General features: G+C 35.3%; 2 long non-coding RNA genes across 2 annotated transcripts in view; one reads left to right on the top strand and one right to left on the bottom strand.

Annotated features, from left to right (window-relative positions):
* Positions 1-276: 276 nt before the first annotated feature.
* Positions 277-2,041, top strand: LOC143071083 (uncharacterized). The gene is made up of 2 exons (XR_012976785.1): positions 277-342; positions 947-2,041. It is a non-coding gene; the product is annotated as an uncharacterized LOC143071083 (long non-coding RNA).
* A 4,486-nt stretch (positions 2,042-6,527) lies between these two features.
* Positions 6,528-18,154, bottom strand: part of LOC143071069 (uncharacterized) — an 89,785-nt gene continuing 78,158 nt past the window's right edge. Inside the window, exon 3 of the long non-coding RNA XR_012976779.1 lies at positions 6,528-7,530. This is a non-coding gene — a long non-coding RNA (uncharacterized LOC143071069). The remainder of the gene's footprint in view (positions 7,531-18,154) is intronic.

Here is an 18,154-nt window from a genome sequence, read left to right as displayed (position 1 = left end):
CAAATCACAAGATATTGTCTTTTCTCAAAGAAAATGGGGAGGGTCAAACCTTTTGGAAAAATAGCGCTACACCTATTCAGCTATTAACCTACTTCTGATTGCTCCTCGTATAAAAGGTTTAAATGAAGGTTTGTAAGCCACAAGGGAGAAGCATCTCTCTTTTTTGTGTTAAACTTTCAAAGATTTTTTTTCTCTCTCAATTATCATGATACTACTTATGCATTTAAATCAAATGATAACAAAACCTGAGTAGTTTTTAAGTCTTATTTCTGTTTCAGACATATCATTGCTATTTAAACTGAGACGGCAAATTAGGGGTTTATAAAAAGTTCTGAATAACTGGTAAGCATTTTGTTTTATTAAGCAAGCGCTATATTGTTTATTAGGGGTATTTATGAAAGTGAAATAACAGGCAGAATGTTGAAAATATGCTGATATAAAAACTGTTGCTATGGTCTTGATATTATATAAGAAATGCTTAGTTAATGATCTTTTCGGCTCGATATTTCGAGTTAAACCTTGAGGCAACTGTTTCTCCATGCAACACTGCCACCTGTTCTTAGCATTATTTTGATCGGTAGTTATTTAATGACATCGTATTACGTGTGGTGTCACAATGTTTACTTAAAATCCTCATGTGCATTTCTCACTGATAAGTGGTTTTCAATGACATACATTAATGTTATGTGAAAGGACAAGTTTGAAAATTTGCACTTCATTGCACTTTATTCATATGATAACAATGACATTCACAGTAGTTTAGAGTGGTTTGACAGGGCCTGTGTATGGTAGTTTGAGGTTATCATCAGATGTTTTGTCCATATTATGACTAGTGAAGGTATACTGAAAGACATTAATTATACGTACACATTGTGATCAGAATAGATAAGTTTAGCAATAAAAGGGACATTGCCTTATAGTTCTGAAACAACTTTATTTTTTTCAGAAATGGACAAAAATACACAGATTTGAGACGAAATCCGTCAAGATTTGGTTGTTGAAAATTGTGATAAATTTCCAGAAGTGAAAATATATTAAAATTGACGGGGTACAACAATCATTGACTAGAAACATTTTTTTGTTATACACATTAAGGTTGTTTTGTTGCTCATGCTAAAGCCAATATAATTGATTGGGTCATAATCATAAATTAACTGTTAACAAAACTATGAATTTCTGAAATACTAAGGTTTTACGACCTCAGGAATATATTACCTTAGCTGTATTTGGCAAAACGTTTAGGAATTCTTGGTCCTAAATGCTGTTCAACTTCGTACTTTATTTGGTCTTTCTAAAAAAAATTTATTCGAGCGTCACTGATCAGTCTCTTGTAGACGAAACGCGCGTCTGGCGCAAATACAAAATTTCAATCATCGTATCTTTGATGAGTTTATTGGTGAGTATAAATTCTCAACTACTGAAACAGAAATTTGATGTATAAATATCATTAATTATCTAGTTTGAATAGCGGCAAAACAATTATTTTTAATTTTTGTAAACGAATGACCTCACTTTATAATTTATGTTGAAATGTTTTGATTATTGGGTAATGTATTTGACACACAGCTCGGCAGCGAACCCCTACGTTATGGTCGTTGACAGTATAACCACGGTCTGCTTTTACAGTCAATGTAGCAGAATTCGCTGCATTAAAACACATTTCGTTTTAAAAATTGTATCTGTCACTACAGATTAACACTATAAGCATGATAAGGGGTTTGATACTTCACCTGTGTTCCCACATGGATCCAAATTGTTTTGATGTTATCTTCAGTTACCACAATATGTGGTAGTCATTTATATGTATTTGATAGTACGGTTGCCATAATCAGAGATATGCCGGTAACCTCATATTTTCAAATATCACAGTCACAGTTACATTGCCAGCGATATGTGGCAAATACATACATGTATATTGATATTACTTATATACAATATGTATCAATTTAAATAATACTACTTATATACAATATGTATCAATTTAAATACTACTACTTATATACAATATGTATGAATTTAAAATAATATTACCAATATAGACTATGAGTTGTATACCTAAAACGACAAAGTTATTTTGCATTTACCTGTAGATATTATGAAAACCGTTTTTTTTTTTTCAAAAGTGATTATTTTCGAAGGGTTATATATTTCGCGGTGGTGTTTTGCCATGGCTTTGTTTGGACTTTTTTGTTTACTTTTTGGTTTTGTATGTGTGTCCCTAATATGTTATTAACTGTGCATTTGCATTCAGGTATCGCAGATCAAATTTACTCGTTCATAGTGTGTAAATTTACATTTTTTTATTGAGTTAAGCCTTCCAATTGATATTTTATCGTGTGGTTTTCTATGTTGTGATGTTATGCTATTGTTTCAGAAAAAGGGCGAAGGTTTGGTACCATTAAAACGTTTAATCCCGCTGCAAATGTTTGCACCTGTCCTAAGGCAGGAATCTGATGTGCAGTAGTTGTCGTTTGTTTATGTAATTTATACGTGTTTCTCGTTTCTCGTTTTTTCATATAGATAAGACCGTTGGTTTTCCCATTTGAATGGTTTTACACAAGCAATTGTGTGGCCCTATATAGCTTTTTGTTCGGTGTGAGCCAAGGCTCCGTGTTGAAGGCCGTACATTGACCGAAAATGGTTTACTTGTATACATTGTTATTTGGATGGAGAGTTGTCTCATTGGCACTCACACCACATCTTCCTATATCTCTATATTGTGGCCAAATACTGCCAATTTGATGTTGGGTTTTAACAAGCATCGGGGATAATATCTTGTGTAAATATCCGTAGTAAATAAAAAAATAATCTTGGCTATCTAAAAAAAAAACTGTCATCAAATAACGAACGGTAAGCCTGTTTTACCAAAATGCATATCTAGTTCTTGATAAAAAGTCAGAGAACCAGATAAAAACACGATAACACGAGTTGTAAAACAGACAAAGTGAAATAAAATTTGATGGGTCCTGTGTTAGATAAGCAATATATTGCATGGACTTTTACATATTCAAATTAGGCCTTAAGTTGAAATGTGGAAGCGTCATGAGTATTTACTCTCTATTGATCGCACGGCCTTGAATACAAAATGAATTGCTAATTTCATTCTTAAAATGTCAGTGTTATATTAGATTTGTTATTCTCTGTTCAATGACCTTGCTCTGTTTACTTTTTCTCTAAAATTCTTCATTTAACAAAAAACGTCATACATACGTTTGCATAAAGTAAAGAAGCAAAAATACTGCACTCCAAGGAAAGTTCAAAACGAAAGTCTTTTACCTAATGGTAAAATCATAAGCTCAAATTCATCAAACGAATGAAAAACAACTGTCAAATTGTTGCAGACTGGTAACAAGTATATGACGAACAACTGAATACGAAGCCGTCAAAGAATTTTCCTTTTTACATAGGTATCATCTTTACATCGTATAAAAGAGGCAAATGATACCAAAGGGACATTCAAACTCATGAGTCGAAAATAAACTGACAACGCCATAGATTAAAACGAAAAAGACAAACAGACAAACAACTGTACACAAATCACAACATAGAAAACTTCAGACCAAGCAACATGAATTTACGACATCCTTTTCTATTTGTTTTCCACGGGGGATTTCATATGGCAAATAGATATTTCAGTATAGTTTAATTTTTCGAAGTTGATATAAAATTTTCTCCATTTAGTAATCCGTAGATCGAAGAAGACGAATTAGTCAGTCCAAAAAATGTATAAATATTTATTATTAGTTCAATATATTATAAAAGTAATCCTGCTGGGGTTTAATTTATGTTTACCTGTTTAGTACGACATTACATGAAGTGGGTTCGTTTTGGCTTTCATACGAATATCTCGCTATTTGACATATTTGACTAACAATAACATATTTCAATTTCAAATTTGTATCTTATGTTGACGACAATGTGGGTAAACTTTATGTAGAAATAAAAGAAAGAAAATATATGTTATCCTCAAAAGAATGATAGTTCAAATAAGTCTAACAACTGTGTAATAGTCTCGAAAATAACCCTTTCACCACGGTACAAGTGAGATGCAAACATTTAATTAAAGTTGTCAAGTAAATTTATCACCTTGGCGAATCAGGCTGTTAGATCACGAAGGCAGGTATCCATTTCGATTGATACAAAGGGAGTAAATGTACTGTAGAGATATCTTAAATTTCAAGTTGTGGACATGTTATATGAGTTGTTAAATGCTAGTTCTTTTTTCGACAGGTTAATCTTATCATTATTCTTTAGAAGTGTAATAAAAAGTTATGTACATTTCGCTTCAAAATAAATAGTATCTTTATTAGTACGTCTATTAAGTCAAACAAAATGAATGAACACAATTATCATTCCTGTTAGCTTTATAAAATATATCACCGTGCAAAAGATCACTAAATGTCAAATTTATACAGATGAATCCCACTTCCAAAATCAGTCTCTTTTTGTGTGGAAACCTTTTATAAATTATGGTATTAATTTTACAAAGTTGTATAAATAACGAAATCTTAAATGGACATTGGTATCAAAACCAACATTGATATCAATAATAGGTGAGGCGATGTGGATCAGTTTAACATGTTTAAATTGTATATTTAGGCCAATCTGATAAAAGAAAATAAAAGACAATGTATAGTGGGCTCATATGGTTGATATGTATAATAATGTTGGCAACTGTAATGTCTCCTAAAGAAATGTATTTTGAATTATTCGAAGGTTTTCTATAATGTAGAATTGTTGTATTGGTAAGTCAATGGGATATATGTAGTGATTTTTGTGTATTTCTGGTTAGAAAAAGCTCGTTTTCATTAACAACGTAAATTTAAAAACAAGTTAACGACTTTCTCTTTTATATGATACACTTAAACAAAGTTAATACCTATATAACCTACTTCAATTACGTTAACACGGTCAAAATGGAAATTTCTAATGTCTACCCGAGTAAATGCGCGTTTACTCTGTGTCCGTTTAGTTAGTAGTAAACGGGCGTTTACTTCAGATTTCACAAGTTTATTTTTACGTGCACTTAAAAGAAAAGGGGTGTTAACTACAGATTTCACAAGTGTATGTATTCATGCACTTGAAAGTAAACGCGCGTTTACATGTTTACTTTTCGCGTTAACTGATTGTGTACATTAAGAAATAAACTTTGTGTTCATTTGTACATTTTATTTGATTAAAACGGCTTTTATCTTAATATTATACGTATATGTGTTTCAAACCAGAACAATTCAAAAACACTTTTAATTCGAAATATGAACTTTTATTAATTACAAAAAATCAGTCCCAATAACATGAATAACTTTACTGAATAGCAGATTTTATATATTTTTCTTTTTTTTGTATAAATGTCGAGGCGGCTAGACAGGTTATCAAACACACCGGAGAACTATTTTTATATGACGGGATATAAACATCATGGTTTACGTTGCTTCGTTCCCCATTTTTAGCAATCTCTTCCTAAATAAAACTCTATACATTCAATGTAAGGATTTTAATTGTAATTAACCTTGTTTGCCTTTGATTTACATGATTTAAGATTCTGTTTTGAAAAATGTTCAAACACAAATTGTACAGTGTGTGTATAGGGATATTATTAAGGTGTTGTATAAGTATGTACATGTGTACCATCTCGTCAATGTATACACACTTATCCATAACGATAATAAATGATAACTGGGACGTCCGAAAATATACTCGTTCTGAACATGAATGAAACATGTGCCCCTGGACGTTACACTACAAACAAAATCAATCAACCGACATAATATATTTACAGTACACTAATCCAAGAAGAGAACTTCTCTTACTTTTTCACTCGGCTTTTCATAAAATACATGAATCAGTCATATCAGTGTTTGGTGATGCCATTAAAGAGCTTTGTTTTAAACTGGTGGTGGGTACGACAGACAGTGTTAATATCCTTTATACCAGTATCTTGAAAAATTGATTTATAGGCGTAATTATACTGGTTTGTGCATCGATTATATTCACTGTAATTTATTCCTGCACATGCAGACAGTTGCTGATAGTAAAAGTTGTTTATCCGTGCTATATTACAAAAGTAGTGGTACTCCAGATAGTAGAGGAAATAATAAAGAAGAAGAAGAATACAAACCATCCCAAAATACTGACTTTAGTGACTGTTCATTATTTTGGATACAGAGAGGAAATGATGGCACTCTAAATTGATGTGGACAGCATTTTGTAGTCATTGTGTTCAAATATTGCTGTCATCTTTATTATACAATCCGTCCTGATATAGGAATATTACTATATTACTGATTTACGATGAAGCCATATGTTTCGGGACTGTTTCTAGATGACAATACGGTATGTTTTTTTTTCACTTTTGAAGGCCGTAAGGTTGCATATAATTGCTTCAATTCACTTCATTTGAACGTTGGTGGAAAGTTGTCTCATTGGCAATCACACCATATCTCCGTATTTTATATAGAGAAAATATTTGTTTTATGACCACACATATCGGTTATTCAATATCTAGGAGTACATCTGAGCCGCTGCTTTCAAGTCTTGTGTCAGAACAAACTTTTAGTTTAACCCCAGTGTAAAGTGCTGTCTGTTATGTTTGATGATCGCGTTAATTTGTAGCAGAACTGTGTTCTAACATTTATAGTATACATGTACAGTCTCTTATTAAAACCGTATAAATGCATAGTGATTTTATTGTTGTTACGATGACTGATGTCGGAGGAATGCGTTTTATTATATCATCAAAAACTATATTTACCTGTATTATAGCATGTGTGGGGCGAATGAAATGTTTTATTTTTGGTGCAAACGAAATATAGTTTCTGGCGCAAATGAAATGCCAATTGGCGCAAAATCATAGGACCGCATGATATACGTGTCACGACAGTCAACAAGAAATAATAATAAGCAATTAACAATCTTCTTGAATTCTTTTTATTATACACTATCTGACAAATTTCTTTTATACTTCCAAGTAATCTTTTGTTTTAACGATGACAAATTCTAATCTCCCATTTTGGGTATTCAATTCTTTTTTTTTCAGTTTGTTTTAAACATTTAAGCAAGATATTAAAGATCCATATTTTTTTTATTTAGATAAAGCACATTTATATATGATATATATTATAGAATTCGTCTAAACAACAGCCCAACAATGTTATATCTGTAAATTTGTGGAAGCCTTGCACTATGCCCGAGATTCAAACTCATGCTATTGAGATATCGTGGCACCAAATCGCCTTGCACTATGCCCGACGCGCTAGACCACTCAACCACCTAGGCTCTATAAAGTTTTCGGTGGCCGTGTGTTACCTTTCCTTGACAGTTTTTATCTAGCGTCGTAACACAGTACACGATGTATTAGGCATGAAGATAGAATTGTTACAGATCAGCTGAATTATCTTTTGTAAAGGATCCTACAAATTAATGTAAGATGCAGTCACAGAAATAATTATATTATAAGTACGTCTGAACCAGTGACGACTCGACAACAATTTTGTTTTCCATCGTATCACCAGCAGTGATGTTGATACAAGGCTGAAAATACATTATGTGTATTATATAATTCGTCTAAACAACAGCTCAACAATGTTAGGTCTGTAAATTTTCGGAAGTATGTATATAATGCATATTCCAAGTGTATAATACATAAAAACATGAAAAACAATGTAAATACAGCATAAACCATTTAAAAGTCAATACAACCATCTGCATGCATATATCTAAATACTTTATAGAGGAAATTTATTTTCGAAACAAAAATATTGGCGACGCGTCTTCACAAAGTATGGACGATGTTGTTCTATGACCGTTACATCTTGATGATGAACGATTGAATTAAATTCATAAAACACATTCAAAGCTAGCAAGTTGTTATTGTTTGCATTTGTGGTTGTATAGACCATTGGAAGTATGTTCTTATTACTAACGGTATTGAAGACTTGATCACTTTGATAGGCCACTAAAAAAATTAATAAAAAATATTGACGTCAAATCATTCTCTGCAACAGGCGCAAAGGGAAGCTGTGTAGTTGTGGTCTACTTCAGAAAAAACACAGTGTGTTCTACGGCTTAGTTTATTGTTTTTAAGTAGGTTAAAAGATTGAGTCAGACAGTCTTATTACCTTACAGTCTACCTTACAGTCTACCTTACAGAAAAGTTAATAAAAAATGTTCTACGGCAAAACTTGTGTCTCCACTAGGTGCAAAGGGAAGCTGGGTAGCTGATGTGTACTGGAGAAGAAACCCAAGGTGTTCTTTGGCACAGTTTTTTTTTAACGTAGGTCCAAATTTAGGGTCAGACATCCAACCCCGCTACCTTACAGAAAAGTTAATAAAAATATTGAACGGCAATACTTTTGTCCGCACTAGTTGCAAAGGAATGTCGGGTAGCTGTGCTTTACTTGAGAAAAAACACAGTGTGTTCTTCGGCTTAGTTTATTTTTGTGAAAGAAAGTGCAAAATTGATGTCGGACACCCTACCCCATCTGACACCTAACAGAAAAATTAATAAAAAATATTGACGTCAAATACTTGTCCGCAATAGGCACAAAGGGACGCTGTGTAGCTGTTGTCTACTTCAGAAAAAAACACAGTGTGTTCTACGGCTTAGTTTATTGTTAATTATGTAGGTTGAAAGATTAAGTCGGACAGTCTTATTACCTTACAGTCTACCTTACACTTACAGAAAAGTTAATAAAAAATGTTCTACGGCAATACTTGTGTCTGCACTAGGTGCAAAGGGAAGCTGTGTAGCTGATGTGTACTGGAGAAGAAACCGAAGGTGTTCTTCGGCACAGTTTTTTAACGAAGGTCCAAATTTAGGGTCAGACACACAACGCCGTTACCTTACAGAAAAGTTAATAAAAAATATTGTACGGCAATACTTCTGTCCGCACTAGGTCCAAAGAAAGGCCGGGTTGCTATGGATTACTTGAGAAAAAACACAGGGTGTTCTTCGGCTTAGTTTATTCTTTTTAAAAGAAAGTTCAAAGGTGGGGCCGCACACCCTACCCCACTACTTACAGAAAAAAGAAAAAAATAAGTTCTGTGTCAAATCATTGCCCACAATAGGCGCAAAGGGGAGCTGGGTAGCTGTGGTCTACTTGAGAAACTAGAGGCTCTAAAGAGCCTGTGTCGCTCACCTTGGTCTTTGTGCATATTAAACGAAGGACACAAATGGATTCATGACAAAATTGTATTTTGGTGATTGTGATGTGGTTGAAATTCTTACTTTACTGAATGTTCTTGCTTCTTACAATTATATCTATAATGAACTTTGCCCATTAGTAACAGAGAAAAATATTTGGTAAAAATTTACATAAATTTACCAAATTAATGAAAATTGTTAAAAATTGACTATAAAGGACAATAACTCCTTAAGGGGTCAATTGACCATTTAGGTCATGTTGACTTATTTGTAGATTTTACTTTGCTGAACATTATCGCTGTTTTTAGTTTATCGCTATCTATAATCGTTTTCAAGATAATAACCAAAAACGGCAAAATTTCTTTAAAAATTACCAATTGGAGGGCAGCAACCCAACAACTGGTTGTCCAATTCATTTGAATATTTCAGGGCAGATATATATTGACTTGATTAACAATTTAACTCTTTGTCAGTTTTGCTCTAAATGATTTGGTTTCAGAGTTATAAGCCAATATCTACATTTTACCCCTGTTCTCTTTTTAGCTGTGGTGGCCATCTTGGTTGGATGGCCAGGTCATCGGACACATTTTTCTAAAAAGATACCCCAAAGATGATTGTGGAAAAGTTTGAATGAATTTGGCCAAGTAGTTTCAGAGGAGAAGATTTTTGTAAAAGATAACTAAGATTTACGAAAAATGGTTAAAAATTGACTATAAAGGGCAATAACTCCTAAAGGCGTCAACTGACCATTTCGGTAATGTTGACTTATTTGTCAATCTTACTTTGATGAACATTATTGCTGTTTACAGTTTATCTCTATCTATAATAATATTCAAGATAATAACCAAAAACAGCAAAATTTCCTCAAAATTACCAATTCAGGGGTAGCAACCCAACAACAGGTTGACCGATTCATCTGAAAATTTCAGGGCAGATAGATCTTGACCTGATAAACATTTTATTCCAGTCATGTTTCCTCTAATTGTTTTGGTTTTTTAGTTATAGGCCAAAAACTGCATTTTACCCCTATGTTCTATTTTTAGCCGTGGCGGCCATCTTGGTTGGTTGACCGGGTCACGCCACAAATTTTCTAAACTAGATACCCCAATGATGATTGTGGCCAAGTTTGAATTAATTTGGCCCAGTAGTTTCAGAGGAGAAGATTTTTTCTAAAAGATTACTTGGATTTATGAAAAATGGTTAAAATTGACTATAAAGGGCAATAACTCCTAAAGGGGTCAACTGACCATTTCGGTCATGTGACTTATTTGTAAATCTAACTTTGCTGAACATTATTGCTGTTTACAGTTTATCTCTATCTATAAAAAAATTCAACATAATAACCAAAAACAGCAAAATTTCCTCATAATTACCAATTCAGGGGCAGCAACCCAACAACAGGTTGACCGATTCATCTGAAAATTTCAGGGCAGATAGATCTTGACTTGATAAACATTTTATTCCAGTCATATTTCCTCTAAATGTTTTGGTTTTTGAGTTATAAGCCAAAAACTGCATTTTACCCCTATGTTCTATTTTTAGCCGTGGCGGCCATCTTGGTTGGTTGACCGGGTAACGCCACAATTTTTTTAAACTAGATACCCCAATGATGATTGTGGCCAAGCTTGGTTCAATTTGGCCCAGTAGTTTCAGAGGAGAAGATTTTTCCAAAAGATTACTTGGATTTATGAAAAATGGTTAAAAATTGACTATAAAGGGCAATAACTCCTAAAGAGGTCAACTGACCATTTCAGTCGTGTAATTTTGTTGTAAATCTAACTTTGCTGAACATTATTGCTGTTTACAGTTTATCTCTATCTATAATAATATTCAAGATAATAACCAAAAAAAGCAAAATTTCCTCAAAATTACCAATTCATGAGCAGCAATCCAACAACGGGTTGACCAATTCATCTCAAAATTTCAGGGCAGATAGATATTGACCTGATAAACATGTTTACCCCATGTCAGATTTCCTCTAAATGCTTTGGTTTTTGAGTTATAAGCCAAAAACTGCATTTTACCTCTATGTTCTATTTTCAGCCGTGGCGGCCATTTTGGTTGGTTCACCGGGTTACGCCACACATTTGTTAAACTAGATACCCCAATGATGATTGTGGCCAAGTTTGGTTCAATTTGGCCCAGTAGTTTCAGAGGAGAAGATTTTTGTAAAAGCTAAGGACGACGGACGACGACGGACGCCGGACGCCAAGTAATGAGAAAAGCTCACTTGGCCCTTTCAGACACCCAACCCCGGTACCTTACAGAAAAATTCATATGAAAAATATTGTACGGCAATACTACTGTCTGCACTAGGTGCAAAGAAAGGTCGGGTTGCTATGGATTACTTGAGAAAACACACAGGGTGTTCTTCGGCTTCGTTTATATTTTCGAAAGAAAGTGCAAAGTTGGGGCCGGACACACTACCCTATTACTTTACAGAAAAAAAATAATAAAAAATGTTCTTTGTCAAATCATTGTCCACAATGGGCGCAAAGGGGAGCTGGGTAGCTGCGGTCTACTTCAGAAAAAACACAGTGTGTTCTTCGGCTTAGTTTATTGTTTTTCAGGTAGGTTCAAGGATTGAGTCTGACAGTCTTCTCACCTTAAAGTCTTCCATGAAGAAAAGTTAATAGAAAATGTTCTACGGCAAAATTTTTGTCTGCACTAGGTGCAAAGGGAAGCTGGGTAGCTGGGGTATACTGGAGAAGAAACCCAAGGTGTTCTTCGGCACAGATTTTTAACGTAGGTCCAAATTTAGGAACAGACACCCAACCCCGCTACCTTACAGAAAAGTTAATAAAAAATATTGTACGGCAATACTTTTGTCCGCACTAGGTGCAAAGGAAGGTCGGGTAACTGTGGTTTACTTGAGAATAAACACAGGGTGTTCTTCGGCTTAGTTTATTTTTTTGAAAGAAAGTGCAAAATTGATGTCGGACACCCTACCCCATCACCTAACAGAAAAATTAATAAAAAAAATATTGACGTCAAATAATTAACCGCAATACGCACAAAGGGAAGCTGTGTAGCTGTGGTCTACTTCAGAAAAAACACAGTGTGTTTTACGGCTTAGTTTATTGTTTTTTATGTAGGTTCAAAGATTTAGTCCGTCAGTCTTATTACCTTACAGTCTACCTTACACTTACAGAAAAGTTAATAAAAAATGTTCTACGGCAATACTTGTGTCTGCACTAGGTGCAAAGGGAAGCTGGGTAGCTGAGGTGTACTGGAGAAGAAACCCAAGGTGTTCTTCGGCACAGTTTTTTTTTGGAACGTAGGTCCAAATTTAGGAACAGACACCCAACCCCGCTACCTTACAGAAAAGTTAATAAAAAATATTGTACGGCAATACTTTTGTCTGCACTAGGTGCAAAGGAAGGTCGGGTAGCTGCGGTTTACTTGAGAAAAACACAGGATGTTCTTCGGCTTAGTTTATTTTTTTCAAAGAAAGTGCAAAATTGATGTCGGACACCCTACCCCATCACCTACCAGAAAAATTAATAAAAAAAATATTGACGTCAAATAATTGTCCCCAATAGGCACAAAGGGAAGCTGTGTAGCTGTGGTCTACTTCAGAAAAAAACAGTGTGTTTTACGGCTTAGTTTATTGTTTTTTATGTAGGTTCAAAGATTTAGTGCGTCAGTCTTATTACCTTACAGTCTACCTTACACTTACAGAAAAGTTAATAAAAAATGTTCTACGGCAATACTTGTGTCTGCACTAGGTGCAAAGGGAAGCTGGGTAGCTGAGGTGTACTGGAGAAGAAACCCAAGGTGTTCTTCGGCACAGTTGTTTTTTTTGGAACGTAGGTCCAAATTTGGGAACAGACACCCAACCCCGCTACCTTACAGAAAAGTTAATAAAAAATATTGTACGGCAATACTTTTGTCCGCACTAGGTGCAAAGGAAGGTCGGGTAACTGTGGTTTACTTGAGAATAAACACAGGGTGTTCTTCGGCTTAGTTTCTTTTTTTGAAAGAAAGTGCAAAATTGATGTCGGACACCCTACCCCATCACCTAACAGAAAAATTAATAAAAAAAATATTGACGTCAAATAATTAACCGCAATACGCACAAAGGGAAGCTGTGTAGCTGTGGTCTACTTCAGAAAAAACACAATGTGTTTTACGGCTTAGTTTATTGTTTTTTATGTAGGTTCAAAGATTTAGTCCGTCAGTCTTATTACCTTACAGTCTACCTTACACTTACAGAAAAGTTAATAAAAAATGTTCTACGGCAATACTTGTGTCTGCACTAGGTGCAAAGGGAAGCTGGGTAGCTGAGGTGTACTGGAGAAGAAACCCAAGGTGTTCTTCGGCACAGTTTTTTTTTGGAACGTAGGTCCAAATTTAGGAACAGACACCCAACCCCGCTACCTTACAGAAAAGTTAATAAAAAATATTGTACGGCAATACTTTTGTCTGCACTAGGTGCAAAGGAAGGTCGGGTAGCTGCGGTTTACTTGAGAAAAACACAGGATGTTCTTCGGCTTAGTTTATTTTTTTCAAAGAAAGTGCAAAATTGATGTCGGACACCCTACCCCATCACCTACCAGAAAAATTAATAAAAAAAATATTGACGTCAAATAATTGTCCCCAATAGGCACAAAGGGAAGCTGTGTAGCTGTGGTCTACTTCAGAAAAAAACAGTGTGTTTTACGGCTTAGTTTATTGTTTTTTATGTAGGTTCAAAGATTTAGTGCGTCAGTCTTATTACCTTACAGTCTACCTTACACTTACAGAAAAGTTAATAAAAAATGTTCTACGGCAATACTTGTGTCTGCACTAGGTGCAAAGGGAAGCTGGGTAGCTGAGGTGTACTGGAGAAGAAACCCAAGGTGTTCTTCGGCACAGTTGTTTTTTTTGGAACGTAGGTCCAAATTTGGGAACAGACACCCAACCCCGCTACCTTACAGAAAAGTTAATAAAAAATATTGTACGGCAATACTTTTGTCCGCACTAGGTGCAAAGGAAGGTCGGGTAACTGTGGTTTACTTGAGAATAAACACAGGGTGTTCTTCGGCTTAGTTTCTTTTTTTGAAAGAAAGTGCAAAATTGATGTCGGACACCCTACCCCATCACCTAACAGAAAAATTAATAAAAAAAATATTGACGTCAAATAATTGTCCGCAATAGGCACAAATGGAAGCTGTGTAGCTGTGGTCTACTTCAGAAAAAAACACAGTGTGTTTTACGGCTTAGTTTATTGTTTTTTTATGTAGGTTCAAAGATTTAATCCGTCAGTCTTATTACCTTACAGTCTACCTTACACTTACAGAAAAGTTAATAAAAAATGTTCTACGGCAAAACTTGTGTCTGCACTAGGTGCAAAGGGAAGCTGGGTAGCTGAGGTGTACTAGAGAAGAAACCCAAGGTGTTCTTCCGCACAGTTTTTTTGGAACGTAGGTCCAAATTTAGGAACAGACACCCAAGCCCGCTACCTTACAGAAAAGTTAATAAAAAATATTGTACGGCAATACTTTTGTCCGCACTAGGTGCAAAGGAAAGTCGGGTAGCTGCGGTTTACTTGAGAAAAACACAGGATGTTCTTCGGCTTAGTTTATTTTTTTGAAAGAAAGTGCAAAATTGATGTCGGACACCCTACCCCATCACCTAACAGAAAAATTAATAAAAAAAATATTGACGTCAAATAATTCACCGCAATAGGCACAAAGGGAAGCTGTGTAGCTGTGGTCTACTTCAGAAAAAACACAATGTGTTTTACGGCTTAGTTTATTGTTTTTTATGTAGGTTCAAAGATTAAGTGCGTCAGTCTTATTACCTTACAGTCTACCTTACACTTACAGACAAGTTAATATAAAATGTTCTACGGCAATACTTGTGTCTGCACTAGGTGCAAAGGGAAGCTGGGTAGCTGAGGTGTACTGGAGAAGAAACCCAAGGTGTTCTTCGGCACAGTTTTTTTTTTGGAACGTAGGTCCAAATTTAGGAACAGACACCCAACCCCGCTACCTTACAGAAAAGTTAATAAAAAATATTGTACGGCAATACTTTTGTCCGCACTAGGTGCAAAGGAAGGTTGGGTAACTGTGGTTTACTTGAGAATAAACACAGGGTGTTCTTCGGCTTAGTTTATTTTTTTGAAAGAAAGTGCAAAATTGATGTCGGACACACTACCCCATCACCTAACAGAAAAATTAATTAAAAAAATATTGACGACAAATAATTGTCCGCAATAGGCACAAATGGAAGCTGTGTAGCTGTGGTCTACTTCAGAAAAAAACACAGTGTGTTTTACGGCTTAGTTTATTGTTTTTTATGTAGGTTCAAAGATTTAGTCCGTCAGTCTTATTACCTTACAGTCTACCTTACACTTACAGAAAAGTTAATAAAAAATGTTCTACGGCAATACTTGTGTCTGCACTAGGTGCAAAGGGAAGCTGGGTAGCTGAGGTGTACTGGAGAAGAAACCAAGGTGTTCTTCCGCACAGTTTTTTTGGAACGTAGGTCCAAATTTAGGAACAGACACCAACCCCGCTACCTTACAGAAAAGTTAATAAAAAATATTGTACGGCAAAACTTTTGTCCGCACTAGGTGCAAAGGAAGGTCGGGTAGCTGCGGTTTACTTCAGAAAAACACAGGATGTTCTTCGGCTTAGTTTATTTTTTTGAAAGAAAGTGCAAAATTGATGTCGGACACCCTACCCCATCACCTAACAGAAAAAATAATGAAAAAAATATCGATGTCAAATAATTCACCGCAATAGGCACAAAGGGAAGCTGTGTAGCTGTGGTCTACTTCAGAAAAAAACACAGTGTGTTTTACGGCTTAGTTTATTGTTTTTTATGTAGGTTCAAAGATTTAGTGCGGCAGTCTTAATACCTTACAGTCTACCTTACACTTACAGAAAAGTTAATAAAAAATGTTCTACGGCAATACTTGTGTCTGCACTAGGTGCAAAGGGAAGCTGGGTAGCTGAGGTGTACTGGAGAAGAAACCCAAGGTGTTCTTCGGCACAGTTTTTTTTTGGAACGTAGGTCCAAATTTAGGAACAGACACCCAACCCCGTTACCTTACAGAAAAGTTAATAAAAAATATTGTACGGCAATACTTTTGTCCGCACTAGGTGCAAAGGAAGGTCGGGTAACTGTGGTGTACTTGAGAATAAACACAGGGTGTTCTTCGGCTTAGTTTATTTTTTTGAAAGAAAGTGCAAAATTGATGTCGGACACCCTACCCCATCACCTAACAGAAAAATTAATAAAAAAAATATTGACGTCAAATAATTGTGTGCAATAGGCACAAATGGAAGCTGTGTAGCTGTGGTCTACTTCAGTTTTACGGCTTAGTTTATTGTTTTTTATGTAGGTTCAAAGATTTAATCCGTCAGTCTTATTACCTTACAGTCTACCTTACACTTACAGACAAGTTAATATAAAATGTTCTACGGCAATACTTGTGTCTGCACTAGGTGCAAAGGGAAGCTGTGTAGCTGTGGTCTACTTCAGTTTTACGGCTTAGTTTATTGTTTTTTATATAGGTTCAAAGATTAAGTGCGTCAGTCTTATTACCTTACAGTCTACCTTACACTTACAGACAAGTTAATATAAAATGTTCTACGGCAATACTTGTGTCTGCACTAGGTGCAAAGGGAAGCTGGGTAGCTGAGGTGTACTGGAGAAGAAACCCAAGGTGTTCTTCGGCACAGTTTTTTTTTGGAACGTAGGTCCAAATTTAGGAACAGACACCCAACCCCGCTACCTTACAGAAAAGTTAATAAAAAATATTGTACGGCAATACTTTTGTCCGCACTAGGTGCAAAGGAAGGTCGGGTAACTGTGGTTTACTTGAGAATAAACACAGGGTGTTCTTCGGCTTAGTTTATTTTTTTGAAAGAAAGTGCAAAATTGATGTCGGACACACTACCCCATCACCTAACAGAAAAATTAATAAAAAAAATATTGACGACAAATAATTGTCCGCAATAGGCACAAATGGAAGCTGTGTAGCTGTGGTCTACTTCAGAAAAAAACACAGTGTGTTTTACGGCTTAGTTTATTGTTTTTTATGTAGGTTCAAAGATTTAGTCCGTCAGTCTTATTACCTTACAGTCTACCTTACACTTACAGAAAAGTTAATAAAAAATGTTTTACGGCAATACTTGTCTCTGCACTAGGTGCAAAGGGAAGCTGGGTAGCTGAGGTGTACTGGAGAAGAAACCAAGGTGTTCTTCCGCACAGTTTTTTTGGAACGTAGGTCCCAATTTAGGAACAGACACCAACCCCGCTACCTTACAGAAAAGTTAATAAAAAATATTGTACGGCAAAACTTTTGTCCGCACTAGGTGCAAAGGAAGGTCGGGTAGCTGCGGTTTACTTGAGAAAAACACAGGATGTTCTTCGGCTTAGTTTATTTTTTTGAAAGAAAGTGCAAAATTGATGTCGGACACCCTACCCCATCACCTAACAGAAAAAATAATGAAAAAAATATCGACGTCAAATAATTCACCGCAATAGGCACAAAGGGAAGCTGTGTAGCTGTGGTCTACTTCAGAAAAAAACACAGTGTGTTTTACGGCTTAGTTTATTGTTTTTTATGTAGGTTCAAAGATTTAGTCCGTCAGTCTTATTACCTTACAGTCTATCTTACACTTACAGAAAAGTTAATAAAAAATGTTCTACGGCAATACTTGTGTGTGCACTAGGTGCAAAGAGAAGCTGGGTAGCTGAGGTGTACTGGAGAATAAACCCAAGGTGTTCTTCGGCACAGTTTTTTTAGAACGTAGGTCCAAATTTAGGAACAGACACCCAACCCCGCTACCTTACAGAAAAGTTAATAAAAAATATTGTACGGCAATACTTTTGTCTGCACTAGGTGCAAAGGAAGGTCGGGTAGCTGCGGTTTACTTGAGAAAAACACAGGATGTTCTTCGGCTTAGTTTATTTTTTTGAAAGAAAGTGCAAAATTGATGTCGGACACCCTACCCCATCACCTAACAGAAAAATTAATAAAAAAAATATTGACGTCAAATAATTCACCGCAATAGG

This window comes from Mytilus galloprovincialis, chromosome 1 (genome assembly GCF_965363235.1).
Source record: "Mytilus galloprovincialis chromosome 1, xbMytGall1.hap1.1, whole genome shotgun sequence".
NCBI classification, from domain to species: domain Eukaryota; kingdom Metazoa; phylum Mollusca; class Bivalvia; order Mytilida; family Mytilidae; genus Mytilus; species Mytilus galloprovincialis.
The sequence above is the reverse complement of the archived record's forward strand: the minus strand, read 5'-3'. Positions and strand labels throughout refer to the sequence as shown.